The following is a 14,046-nucleotide window of genomic DNA, read 5'->3' as shown; positions in this document are numbered from 1 at the left end:
GCTGTACTCTGAAACTTATTTCTCAGTGATGAGTCAATGCGAACATAGCACACACATCCGAAAACCCTTAAATCATTATAGTTTGGATTTCGACCAAAAAGAGTGAAGTAAGAAGATTTGAATCCAAAATTGTCATGGGCAGACGATTTATTATATGTATAGCGGTGTGAAAAGCCTCCGTCCATAGAGTAATAGGAGTATTACTATTATGCATCATACTCATAACACTTTTCACGATGTGACGATCTTTCCGTTCAGCTACACCATTTTTGTTGTGGGGTGTATGGGCATGAAATCTGTCGAGTTATCCAATTTTCTCGTAAAAAGTTAATAAAGTCATGTGAAAAATATTCTCCCCCACCATCACAATGGAAATGCACAACTTTAGACGAAAACTGTGTTTGGATCATGGCATGAAATTCTCGAAAGATCCTAAACACTTCTGATTTTTGTTTCATGAAGTGAATCCAAGTATATCAAGAATAAGAATCTATGAACAAAACATAATAGCGAGAGCCAGACAAAGAATCAACGGGAGCTGGCCCTCATACATCAGAATAGACAAACTCAAGAGGTTTAAAAGCTCTTTTATTGATATTATGAAAAGGAAGTATATGACTCTTACATAGTTCGCAACTAGAACAATTTGTGTCATAGGAATCAAATGATAGACTAGATTTTGGAATGAGATTATCTTATGCAAGTTTTTCCAAAAACCCACGACTACAATGTCCCATACTGTTAGAATGTATGTATCCCATATGTATACATATATACATTTATATATATCACATATATTAGTCATCTAATATATGCTTTATATATATATATATATATATTTTATATTTTGGGTACTTAGGACACCTATGTAATTTTCACTTTCTTTATGTATTATTTTCTGTTTTCCCCTTTTATCCCTCTCCTTTTTCTATTTTTCATAGAGGGAGACTAGTCCCAACGGCTAGATTTCTAGCCGTTGGGACTGCCTCCTCCTCCTTCTCTTTGGCCCTCTCCTCTATAAATAGGGCAGCTCTCCCATTGTTTTAGGCATGGCTTTTTAGCCTACTTCTTGTATCTCTTTGTGTGATTAATTTAAGTTCTTCTTCAGCTCTTGTTTGAGGGTTTGTGAGATTGACTTATTGGTGAAAGCTTCAAGGCTGATATTACTTGAAGAGGTTGTTTCTTTGGGCCTGATTTACATGGTATCAGAGCCTCGTCTTTGGCTCTTTGTCTTGCTGCCATTCAAGATTGAAGGTTCAGTTTTTATTCTTGCGTTGGAGCTGTGAAGCACTCCAAGTGTTCGAGATATTGCTTGCTGCAGTTTTACACAAGAAGAAGAGTGTTTTTGCTGGCTTCTTTTTGGTGATTTCTTGACAAAATCTAGCTCCCTTGGTGGTGAGCTCGTGGCTGTTGAAAGGGTGACTGGTTTCTATCATTGTTGAGTTTTTATCCTTGCCGTGGACTTCTTTTCACGTGGCTGCCATCTTCTTCATAACTTGTAAGTGGATCTACCTTGTTGATTGTGCCCATGGATGACAAAGTCTCTTCTCTTCCTTTTCCCAAACTCTCATCAACAAATTACATACAATGGGCTAGAACTATGGAACACTTTATTCGTAGTAAAAGCCTTTGGGGACTAGTTGATGGGACAAAACTTGAACCACAACTAGTCCTTACGAAAGTTGTTGATGGAAGGGCTATGGAATTGGATGCAACCGAAAAAAAGAAGGTAATGGCTGAATACAACAAAAAATGGGAAGAATGGAGTGTTGGTCATCACAAAATCATTACTTGGATCTTGACTTGTGTTGACAATGCTACTAGCGGGCAAATCTCTAAATTAAATTCTGCCCTAGAAGCTTGGGAATATCTAAAGAAAACTCATACCATGAGAGATGTTGCTTATATGCATCATGTTCAACTCAAAATTCACAATCTTCAACAAGGAGATAGATCCATTAAAGATTATGTGGCTGAAATGGATCAATTGTATGATGAATTGAGTATTTTTGAACCACATTGGACACAAGATCTTATTCTTAGAGAAAAGCAAATACAACGTGAGAAGTTTTACAAGTTTATCATAGGTCTTAGACCGGAATTTGATGGTGTCAAAACCGCTTTACTTCATCGTTCTAAAACACCATCTATGAATGAGGCTATTGCGGAACTTCAAATGGAGGAAAATCGTCTTTGTCTTGATAAAGAGAAAGTCAACAATGTGCTTGCCACATCTAGGCCGGGGGCCCACTTGAGACCTTATAGACCTCCTCACTTCAATCGTACAAATGAAGGAACAAGGAGAAAAATTATTTGCTATCATTGTCAAGAAGAAAGACATACCAAGCCAAGATGTCCAAAACTTAGAATTTTTGATAAAAGAAGCAATGTTGCGGCTCAAATTCAAGAAGAGAAGAAAGAAGCAAGTTCATTCCAACTTGAGCAACTCATAAGTGCTCTTCAACCTTTTCTAAAAGGAGGAAGCACACCTTCGACTTTGGGAGCGACCGTGGCATCTACTTCTTCAAGTAAGTACTCTTGGATTATTGATTCGGGTGCATCTTTTCATATGACTCCTTATGAATCCCTTCTCACCGAATGCACTAAAAATGATTCTTATTCCTTTGTGAAAACGGCGGATGGTACCTCTCTTGAAATTGATTTTATTGGAAACCTTGACCTAGCTTTTGGATCCAAAATTTTAAAAGTACCTCAAGTAAGACATATTCCTAAATTAAACTTAAATTTATTGTCCGTTTCTCAAATAGCCGACCTTGGTTTTGATGTAATCTTCTCACAATCCAAATGTTTGATACAGGATCGGATATCCAAGAAGATGATTGGGGAAGGTTTTAGAACAAATAATCTCTACTACATAGACTTTTTGGACCTTTCAAGACCATCTTGCAATATCTCCAAAGAATGTGACATTCAAACTTGGCATCAAAGACTTGGACATTCCAATATAGAAAAAATGTCTCATCTTCCATTCATGGAGAATTTTTGTCAAAAGAACTTTGATTGTAATGATTGTATTAAGGCTAAAATGAAAGTCTTACCTTTTGATAATAGAAATTTTATTGCCCAAAAATCTTTTGATTTGGTGCATTCGGATGTGTGGGGACCCGCTCCTATTATGTCAAAAGGAGGATTATTGTACTATGTGATCTTTATTGATGATTATTCTAGGCATACTTGGGTTTATTTTCTCAAGCACAAATCGGAAGTATTCACAAACTTTAAGAATTTCTACAACATGATCTATACCCAATTTGGCTCAAATATCAAAATCTTTAGAAGTGATTCGGGAGGAGAATTTATGTCAAATGAATTTCAACAATTTCAAAAAGAAAAAGGCATTGTTCATCAAAGATCTTGTCCTAACACTCCACAACAAAACGGAGTGGCCGAACGTAAACATAGGCACATTATTGAAACTACTAGAGCCCTTCTTTTATCTAAAAATGTTCCCAAAAACTTTTGGGCCGAGGCTGTTTTGACTTCAACCTATTTAATTAATAGAATGCCTACCAAACTTTTGAAACATATTTGTCCTTTTGAAAGACTTCATCATGTTAAACCTAATTACAATAGACTTAAAGTCTTTGGTTGCAAATGTTTTGTGTTAAGTGACAAAGACGATAAGCTTTCCTCCAAAGCTATTTGTTGTGTTTTTATTGGGTATTCCGAAACTCAAAAGGGTTATAGATGTTATGATATTAAAAAAGATAAAGTTTATGTTTCTAGAAATGTGATCTTTTTAGAAAATGAAGATGGTTTCAAAGATGAACCCAAGAAACTAGAAGATTATACTTTTCTTTGGACTAATGATATTGATGATGATGATGATATTGATGATGATGAACCCGATAAAGGTATAGAGGTACCAATTGAAGAAGTCAACAATGATAATTCTACTCATATCATCCCTCCAAAAGAGATCTTAGTTTATAGAAGAAGAGACCCCCAAAATCAAGAAACTAATCAATCTCTTCCTAGGAGATCCCAAAGGCACATTAGGCCTCCTCAAAGATTTGTCTCTTATGAGTCTTTTTCTCCAAAATTTCGAGCTTGTATTATGGCACATCATTCTTTTCATGAGCCATCTTCTTACCTTGAAGCTAAAGAAGATCCCAATTGGATTGAAGCCATGAATCTTGAGCTTAAAGCTCTTGAAAGCAATGAAACTTGGGATATTGTGCCTCTACCAACGGGGAAAAAGACTATTGGTTGTAGATGGATCTATAAAATCAAAACTAGAAGTGATGGAACCTTAGAAAGATATAAGGCCAGACTTGTTGCCAAGGGATATGCTCAAGAATATGGGATTGATTATGAAGAAACCTTTGCTCTTGTTGCTCGCATGACTTCTGTTAGAACCCTTATTGCCATTGCCTCTGTTAAACATTGGACTATTTTTCAAATGGATGTTAAAAATGCTTTCTTAAATGGTCACCTACAAGAAGAAGTTTTCATGAGTGCTCCCCCTGGTTTTGATCTACCCCAAAACAAAGTTTTACGCCTTAAGAAAGCTCTTTATGGTTTAAAACAAGCTCCCAAAGCCTGGTTTGACAAGTTTAGTAGTGTCATGTTTAATCAAGGTTTTAAATCTTGCTACTCTGATACTGCCATGTTTGTAAAAACTACCTCCGTAGATGTAATTGTTTTATTACTGTATGTTGATGATATGGTTATTACTGGGAGTGATGATGAAAGGATTATAGAGGTAAAACACTTTCTTAGCAAATGTTTTCAAATGACTGATTTGGGAAGACTAACTTATTTTCTTGGAATTGAAGTTGCTTATAGCAAACAAGGTTATCTTCTTTCTCAAATGAAGTTTGCTAGTGAATTAGTTGACAGAACAGGTATCTCAGATGACAAAGTTGTAGATACTCCAGCAGCACTGGGAGTAAAAATGAAAATTGATGATGGAGAGATATTGGAGAATCTCACTCCTTTTCGGCAAATAGTTGGCGCTCTCTCTTATCTCTCCATCACCAGACCTGACATTGCTCATGTTGTGCATGTGATAAGCCAATTTCAACAAAGACCCACCTCAGTACATATGGGAGCGGCAATGCGGATTGTCCGTTATGTGAAAAACACTATCAACAAAGGACTATTTCTGTCTTCTTCTTTTATATTAGAATTAGTTGCGTATACAGATGCTGATTGGGGTGGAGATCCCAATAATAGGCACTCCACCACTGGTTTTTGTGTGTTTTTAGGTGACTCCTTAATTTCCTGGCGATGCAAGAAACAGAATAAGGTATCGCTATCATCAACAGAAGCTGAATATCGAGCAATGGCAACTACAACAATGGAGATAGTGTGGCTCAAAAGCTTACTGAAAGATATGGGAATTCATATTACGAATCCTGTCAAACTTTGTTGCGACAACAAAAGTGCAATCTATATTGCTAGCAATCACACATTCCATGAAAGAACAAAACATATAGAAATGGACTGCCATTATGTTCGTGAAGAGTTCCTTCAGAAAAACATAGATCTCTCCTATGTCCAATCAGAGTATCAACTTGGCGATTTCTTCACTAAAGCTCTCGCTGCTACCAGATTTAATTTTCTCCTTGGCAAACTTTCGGTTATCACACCGTAAGTTTGAGGGGGGGTGTTAGAATGTATGTATCCCATATGTATACATATATACATTTATATATATCACATATATTAGTCATCTAATATATGCTTTATATATATATATATATATTTTATATTTTGGGTACTTAGGACACCTATGTAATTTTCACTTTCTTTATGTATTATTTTCTGTTTTCCCCTTTTATCCCTCTCCTTTTTCTATTTTTCATAGAGGGAGACTAGTCCCAACGGCTAGATTTCTAGCCGTTGGGACTGCCTCCTCCTTCTTCTCTTTGGCCCTCTCCTCTATAAATAGGGCAGCTCTCCCATTGTTTTAGGCATGGCTTTTTAGCCTACTTCTTGTATCTCTTTGTGTGATTAATTTAAGTTCTTCTTCACCTCTTGTTTGAGGGTTTGTGAGATTGACTTGTTGGTGAAAGCTTCAAGGCTGATATTACTTGAAGAGGTTGTTTCTTTGGGCCTGATTTACACATACGACCATGCCATAAATTTGACTTACTGACGTCTGATTGGAGATAGCTAGAACTTGGAATTTGTGAAGGTGCGTTGGAAGGAAAGTAGGTCAATTGAGCTGGACTTGAAGAGGACTGTAAGAAATAAGGATTTTCCTTGAAAACATACATATTTCCTTGGTGTTCCCCTTCAGCAAATGTTTTCTTCGTTATAAGATCCTTGACATACACAGAAGAAGAAGTAAATTCAACAGATGAGTTTGTACCATCTACAAGTTTAGAAATGGAAATAATATTCTTTTTGATATTTGGAGCAAGGGCAACATTTGACAAAGATAGTGAAAATGGTGATGTTGGAAGATAAATTTGTGCATTTCCAATATGTGTGATAGGATGAAAACTTCTGTCACCTGTAACTATATTACTTTTACCAAAATAAGGAAGAAGGTCATGTAACTTACCAACATTTCCAGTTACATGAGTAGCAGCACTTGAATCCAAATACCATTCGCCTTGATCATTTTGTTTCATTGTCATCTTGGAGAGGGCAGTCATAAGTATTTGTTGTACATGGGCTGGTGGGAGTTTGATATTATGTTCAACTTCAGGTTTATTGCCTCTGTTTTGCGGATTGAACCAGCAATTTGCTTTGATGTGACCCTTCTTGTTACATTGGAAACACGTTGGCACCTTTTTTGTGGTATTAGTTTGAAATCTTCTTGTAACACTTGGTGTTGGCAGAATACTGTTGAATAATATGTGTTAGGTGGTATTTTAGAATATTTAAGAGTTTAGGAACAGCTCTTTATAAATAAGAGTTTTATTTATGGACCTCTTTTGTAATTTGTTACTTTACCCTAATTCTCATTTAACTTGAGATTAGGGCAGCTTTAGTGGATACGATGAAATGTTCTCTTCTCTCCTCTCCCTTGGCTGCACGTAACATGGTATCAGAGCCCAACTTTCCTTTGGACTGAAACCTCTCTCACCGTGCTCATCCTTTGTCTCTTTCTCTTCCTCTTCTTCTATTCTCGTGGATAGGTCTGAGAGCACGACAGGCTGAACATGCATATTAGGCTCGATCTAGGGTTTTCTTAAGCATAAGATTAAAAACCCTAGATCGATGCCCTGTTGAAGTGGACGTGGATGGACGTTGCAGGTGTCTCCCTCACGTGGCAGAAGTTTCCTTTGTGGTCGGTGGTCACTACTTGGTGAATGGAAGTCGCTGCAGCTGTGGATATTACAACCTTTTTTTTTATCAGTCGTGGATCTGCCCTAGGGTTCTGTCAGCCGTGGATATGTCCTTCCTCTTGTTGGATGTTGCTGCCGTCGATTTGATCTAAATTTCAGTCAGCCGTGGATCTGCCCTTGGTGATATCTGTCCTTCCTTTTTTGTTGGATATTGCAGCCATGAATATGAATTCCTTCTATAGCGTGGATCTGCCCTAGCTGGTGTTGGATGTTGCAATAGTCGACTTGCTCTAAGTTTCAGTCAGCCGTGGATCTGCCCTAGGTGTGATCTGCTCTAAGTTTCAGTCAGCCGCGGATTTAAATTCCTTTATCATTTGCATACTTTATCGTCCCTTTCTGCGGTATATATATTAGTGCTATTCTCTTTTTGTGGGAGTTGTGATGGAGCCTGAACAGCCGTCTAATATGGGAGACTATTCTAAGATCGAGTCTCATACTGAATACAAGGTGGTTGGGAATCCTTTCTTCTATGGTTCTACTGTGAAATTAGATGGTCACAACTATGAAATCTGGTCACGAATGTTTATGATGTCTGTAGTAGGACATCGGAAAGACCATATCATTGATGAAGATGAACCGAGTGTTAAAACTGGGAAATATGCCACATGGAAAGAAGATAATAGTATTGTTATGTCCTAGATCATGAACAGTGTGCAGACGGATATAGCTCCTACTCTTGCCTACTATACGACTGCCAAACATATGTGGACGTTCTTGAGACAAACTTATTCTCATGACAAGAATGTCTCAAAAATTTTACAAGTTGAGGAAGAGTTACTTAAACTGCAGCAAGGTGAATTAGAACTATCTCAATACTTTGCTTTAGTTAAAGCTGCGTATGAACGATTGAAGGCTCTTCGACCTCCATGTCAGGCATGTTACAAGACGCATTTTGAGCATACTATGGTGGCTAAGTTCTTGGCTGGTTTGTCCCCTAAGTATGAGGTAGCAAAAGTTCATATGCTTACTGGAGCAGAAATTCCAGATCTTGTTGAGGCATATAATAGACTCAGTAGATTGGCTGTATCTCTCTCTCAGTCCCAGAGTGAGTCTCCTTCTGCAGCCTTAGCTGTGTCTGGAGGGCGTGGGCAAGCCACTAGGGGAAGAGGCTCAGGTCGTGGTGTAGGGGGCAGAGGAAGATTTCAATGTACATTCTGTGGAAAATTGGGACATTTGGAAGATAGATGTTGGGACAACCATGGTAAACTGACTTCTACTTCCCATGGCAGGGGTGGTAGTACTTCGGGGGGCAGAGGGACCTTCTCTTCTCATATTCCTGTAGGTTCTGCCCGAGTTGCTACATCACTGGGAGAGACTCCTTCCTCGATGAATTCTGAGAACTCCACAGTGACTATGAGTAAGGCAGAGTATGATCAGCTTATGGCTCAGCAACCTCTTCCTACCACGATGTCTACAGCTGCCTCCTTGGTCATGGTGGATTCTATTGCTAGTACTTCTTCCCATGAACCAGGTACCATGTGGATTATTGATTCTGGGGCTTCGAAACACTTTTGCAGTAAGCCCCACGTATTTACTTCATTGCATCGGTTTCCACAGCCTCAACACGTTAGGCTTGCCAATGGAAAGCTTTCTCCTATTATGGGAATTGGGGATGTTAAACTTCCTGGTTCTATCCTTCTTTCCCATGTTTTATATGCTCCAGAGTTTCCTGCTAACCTTCTATCTGTTACTCAGTTGACAAAAGATTTGCGTTGTAGAGCCATATTTGATCCTGGTTCATGTGTTTTTCAGGACTTGCAAAATGGGAAGACGATTGGTGGCGGCCATGAGCACAAGGGAGTTTACCTACCGTCTGAACCAGTGGAGGGCGTGGCATCTATGGCTCTATCTAAGCCAACTCCATATCAGTGGCATCTCCGACTAGGCCATCCTTCATTATCCAAGCTTCGTGGTGTTCTCCCTAATATTTTTGTGTATGAGTCATTCCAGTGTGAGGCTTGTCAATTGGGCAAACACACTAGAAGTAGTTTTCCTTCCAACAGTAGTCCGTCGAGTCATGCAGTTTTTGATCTTATTCATGTTGATGCTTGGGGGCCTAGCCGGGTTGTAAGCCGGGCCAAATTTAGGTATTTCCTTGTTATTGTTGATGATTTTTCTCGTCTTAGTTGGGTGTTCTTGTTAAAAGAGAGGTCTGAAGTTATTCGTATTCTTCAAAATTTCATTATTGAAATAAAGACTCAGTTTGATTCCATTGTCAAAAACATTCGCACTGATAATGCTTGTGAGTTCAAATCCAATACCTTGCTACAATTTTACACCAAATATGGAATATGTCCTCAATTCACTTGCCCCCACACTTCTCAACAAAATGGTGTTGCCGAACGTAAACATCGTCAACTACTTGACATGGCTCGCACTCTCATGATACATAGTTGTGTTCCGACGCAATTTTGGGGCGATGTCATACTCACTACATGTTACCTAATTAACCGTCTTCCATCCTCGTCTATCGGCAATCAAATTCCCATTCAAGTTCTCTATCCAGATAGACCCTTGTTTTCCCTTCCACCCAAAGTCTTTGGGTGCACTTGCTTTGTTCACATCCTTGGTCCTAATAAAGACAAACTTGGTGCACAATCAATTAAATGTGTTTTCATTGGTTATCCAAAACACCAAAAGGGTTATATCTGCTTTGACTCCCACACTCGTAAGCAGTATATCAGTGCGGATGTTACATTCTTTGAGTCAAGTCCTTATTTTCACTCTACTCCATCAGTATCCGACAGGTCGTCGTCTATGCATTTACCTATCCCACTGGTTCCCCTGCAGTCTGTTCCGTATGATTCTTTTCCAAGTGTCAGCAGATTCCATGATCCTCCACTGGTCTACACCTGCCGGCACACTCCTGCTCAGGATTGTCCACCAGTCGCTTCTCAGGATGTAAGTATTTCTGATGTTACTACCCCTGCACAGGATGCTCCTGACATGTCTTTGGACTTACCCATTGCTTTACGCAAAGGCAAATGACAATGTACTCTTCATCCTATATCTCAGTTTGTTTCTACTACTGGTATTGGTGGGCGTCTACAGAATTTTGTGTCAGCATTGTCAGTACATTCTATTCCCTCAAGCCACCAACTTGCGTTACTTGATCCTAAGTGGAGGCAGGCTATGCAGGATGAAATGGAGACTCTAATGCAAAGGGGCACATGGGAATTGGTTAATCCTCCATCTGGTTGTGAAGTTGTGGGCTCCAAATGGGTATTTACCATCAAGTACCTATCTGATGGCTCAGTAGAGCGCTACAAAGCTCGTCTTGTAGCAAAAGGTTATACCCAAACCTATGGGGTGGATTTCTTTGAGACTTTTTCTCCTGTGGCGAGGATGGGCACCATACGTCTTATTGTTTCTGTTGCAGTACATTATGATTGGCCCTTATATCAGCTGGATGTCAAAAATGCCTTCTTATATGGAGATCTTGATGAGACCGTGTATATGCAACAGCCTCCTGGTTTTGAACGTCAGGGGGAGTGTGGTAAAGTGTGCAGGCTAAAGAAAGCTATATATGGCTTGAAACAAAGTCCTCGGTGCTTGGTTTCATAAATTTTCAGAAGTTGTATTAAAATGTGGTTTCAAGAGATCTCAGCTGGACCATTCATTATTCATTAAGAAAGGATCTAGATGTACTGTGGTGTTAGGGGTGTATGTTGATGATATTGTGTTGACAGGTGAATGTGAGCAGGAGGTAACTCATACAAAGAAATTTCTACAACACTTTGTTACCAAAGATCTTGGCCAGCTACGACTTCCTTGGCATTGAAGTTACTCGTAGTAAGGAAGGAGTGGTGTTATCACAAAGGAAGTATGTTCTTGATTTGTTACAGGACACAGGGATGCTGGGTGCTAAACCTGCAACTCTTCCTATGAACCCACGGGTACACCTATTTGATGATGAATCGGAAGAGGTAGCTTCTCATGCATACGGATCATTGATTGGTAAGCTTCTCTATGTGACAGTAACTCGACCAGATATTAGTTTTGTTGTGGGAAAATTAAGCCAATTCATGGAAAAACCAAGAAAATCACATTGGGATGCAGCTATGTTGATTGTCAAATACTTGAAGTCCTCCTTTGGCAAAGGACTTTTTTTTAAAAAGGGTATATCTCTTGATGTCAAAGCTTATAGCGACGCAGATTATGCAGGCTCAGTTGATGATAGGAAATCCACCACAGGGTTTTGTGTGTTTGTGGGAGAAAATCTCATCTCTTGGAGAAGTAAGAAACAAAATATTGTTTCTAGATCAAGTGCAGAGTCGGAATATCGTGCTATGGCTCAAACGGCTGCTGAAATGACATGGTCTAGATCCTTACTTGAGAGTCTCGGTATTCCAACTTCTACTCCTATGAAGATGTTTTGTGATAACAAAGCGGCTACCTATATTGCCAATAATCTAGTATTTCATGAGAGGACAAAGCACATCGAAGTAGATTGCCACTATATTCGCTATATGGTTCAAGAGGAAATTATCTCAACTATACATGTAGCCTCTGAAGATCAAGCCGCTGATATCTTTACCAAAGCCTTGCCTATTGCAGAATTTTCTAGATGTTGTGACAAGCTGAGCATGATTAACATCTATGCTCCAGCTTGAGGGGGAGTGTTGAATAATATGTGTTAGGTGGTATTTTAGAATATTTAAGAGTTTAGGAACAGCTCTTTATAAATAAGGGTTTTATTTATGGACCTCTTTTGTAATTTGTTACTTTACCCTAATTCTCATTTAACTTGAGATTAAGGCAGCTTTAGTGGATACGATGAAATGTTCTCTTCTCTCCTCTCCCTTGGCTGCACGTAACAAATACCTTTGCCATTTTACTCATCATTCCTACGATTCATGCCTCCTTGATGAGCCCCATTTCCTTTTCTATGACCTGCAGCAGCTTTCATAACTAAAACATTGTGAGCATTACCTTAGTTTGTTCCTCCCATCAGTTGTTTGATGTTCATTTCATGTTGAAGCAGCTTGCCCTCAAGTTCATTGAAGGTGGGCAAGATAGGCAAAACTTCAAGAGCAGTAGTAAAGGCATAAAAATCTGGTCCAAGGCCGCTAAGAGTCTGCTGGACTTTTTCTTTGTCGGAAACAACATATCCTGCAACTCCCAACTGATTAGCTATCCCTTTAAGACGTCCCAAATATTCCATAATCGTCATTGACCCTTTGCTAAGATTCTGAAATTCTTTTTTCAAATATAGAATACATGCCTCTGAAATTTGAGAATAGGTTTCAGCAAGACTGATCCATAACTGTCCTGTTGTACAGTCATCAGAAAGAGAAATCAACACTTCTTGAGAGAGCGTTGATGTGATATACGCAACAAGACTTTGATCTCGTTTCATCCATGTTATAAATTGAGGGTTATGAATTTCCTGAGGAAATTGTCTCTCCTCTCTCATTCTTCACCTCTTGTTGAATGAATTGTGGTGGGATTGGAATGGAGCCATCAAGATGTCCGTACAGATCCTGACTCCTTATGAAAGAAGTGATCTGTCTTTTCCATGTAAGGTAGTTGGAGTGGTTCAGTTTTTCAGAAATAAGGTGTGGCAAGAAGTTGGAGGACATATTAGATTGTGAGAGAATATCCATGATAAATTATACATCTATCAACGTAGATATCTACTAACAGAAATATAAGAGTGTTGTCAAGATAGATGAAGGAATCGGAGCAGAATGTTGGAAGAGGTATAAGAGAAAACCAACTAGGAGATTTCAAGTCTGTTCAAACATTCTCCTTGGTAGAACCAGCCAGACCTTGCTCTGATACCATGTAAGATTTTGGGTGTCGAAGTATATCCCACGTTCAGATTCAGCAAAGAAAAGATAAGAGAGAGAACAGGAAAAGAGAAATGAGGAAGGGAGGTAAGGTTTTACATTTTCACACAACCCGTTTATATAGTGATCTCCCTACACATTTTACAAGAATCTAGAATGAAATTATCACAATAATCTAGAGCCTAGAGTGAAGCAACACAATAACCTAGAGTCTAGAATAAAACAATTACAGAAATTACAATCATAACCCTATCTAGATAAATGAGCTCAGACATGGTTAGACGTGTTGGATCTGAATCAGTAGACATGTTGGATCTGGATCAGATTAGATCCAACATCTTATCAGATGGCAGAGAAACGAAAGAAGAAATGGAGGTGTGCATGCAAATCAGACTCAGATTCAGTGACAGATGCAAATCTGATCCAAGAAGTAATCCAAAAATCTGCATTCCTTGAACGCGTGGCCTGCAGATGGCCACACCTATTTGCACCCTTGCTTCTCAAGCTGGCTCTGCTATGTTAAGAAAATGGAAACTATGATACTTGTCAATAGGACAACCACTATTCAATTGATTTTCAATCTGACCCAAGGGACGGATTTGGCCTTTCTTTTTTCAGCATTGAACCCAGAGTTGGCTTTAAATAGTATCACCCAAATTCCAAGTCCAACTCCAAAACCCAATTTTAATCATAGTGACTCCAAACCAATTCTGGATATCCAGTTATGCGGGATGTGGTAAAACCAATATAGAACTCGAGTCAGACACATTTATATACCCAGATGCAATGCTGCCATGAAGGTTATTAGAAGGACTAGTACAGAAAGGAGAGACGTAAACTTCAGGATGAAGAAGTATCACGACCTCAAATCCTCATCAGAACTTTTATCTTAAAAAGAGAAACTAAAAATTACTACAATTACTGTTTTG

General features: G+C 38.9%; 1 protein-coding gene across 5 annotated transcripts in view; it reads right to left on the bottom strand.

Annotated features, from left to right (window-relative positions):
* Window positions 1-14,046, bottom strand: part of LOC116255293 (pentatricopeptide repeat-containing protein At4g18975, chloroplastic) — a 54,824-nt gene that overhangs the window by 32,322 nt on the left and 8,456 nt on the right. The gene's annotated exons all lie outside the window — the stretch shown is intronic.

This window comes from Nymphaea colorata, chromosome 5 (assembly GCF_008831285.2).
Source record: "Nymphaea colorata isolate Beijing-Zhang1983 chromosome 5, ASM883128v2, whole genome shotgun sequence".
Lineage (NCBI taxonomy): Eukaryota > Viridiplantae > Streptophyta > Magnoliopsida > Nymphaeales > Nymphaeaceae > Nymphaea > Nymphaea colorata.
The sequence above is the reverse complement of the archived record's forward strand: the minus strand, read 5'-3'. Positions and strand labels throughout refer to the sequence as shown.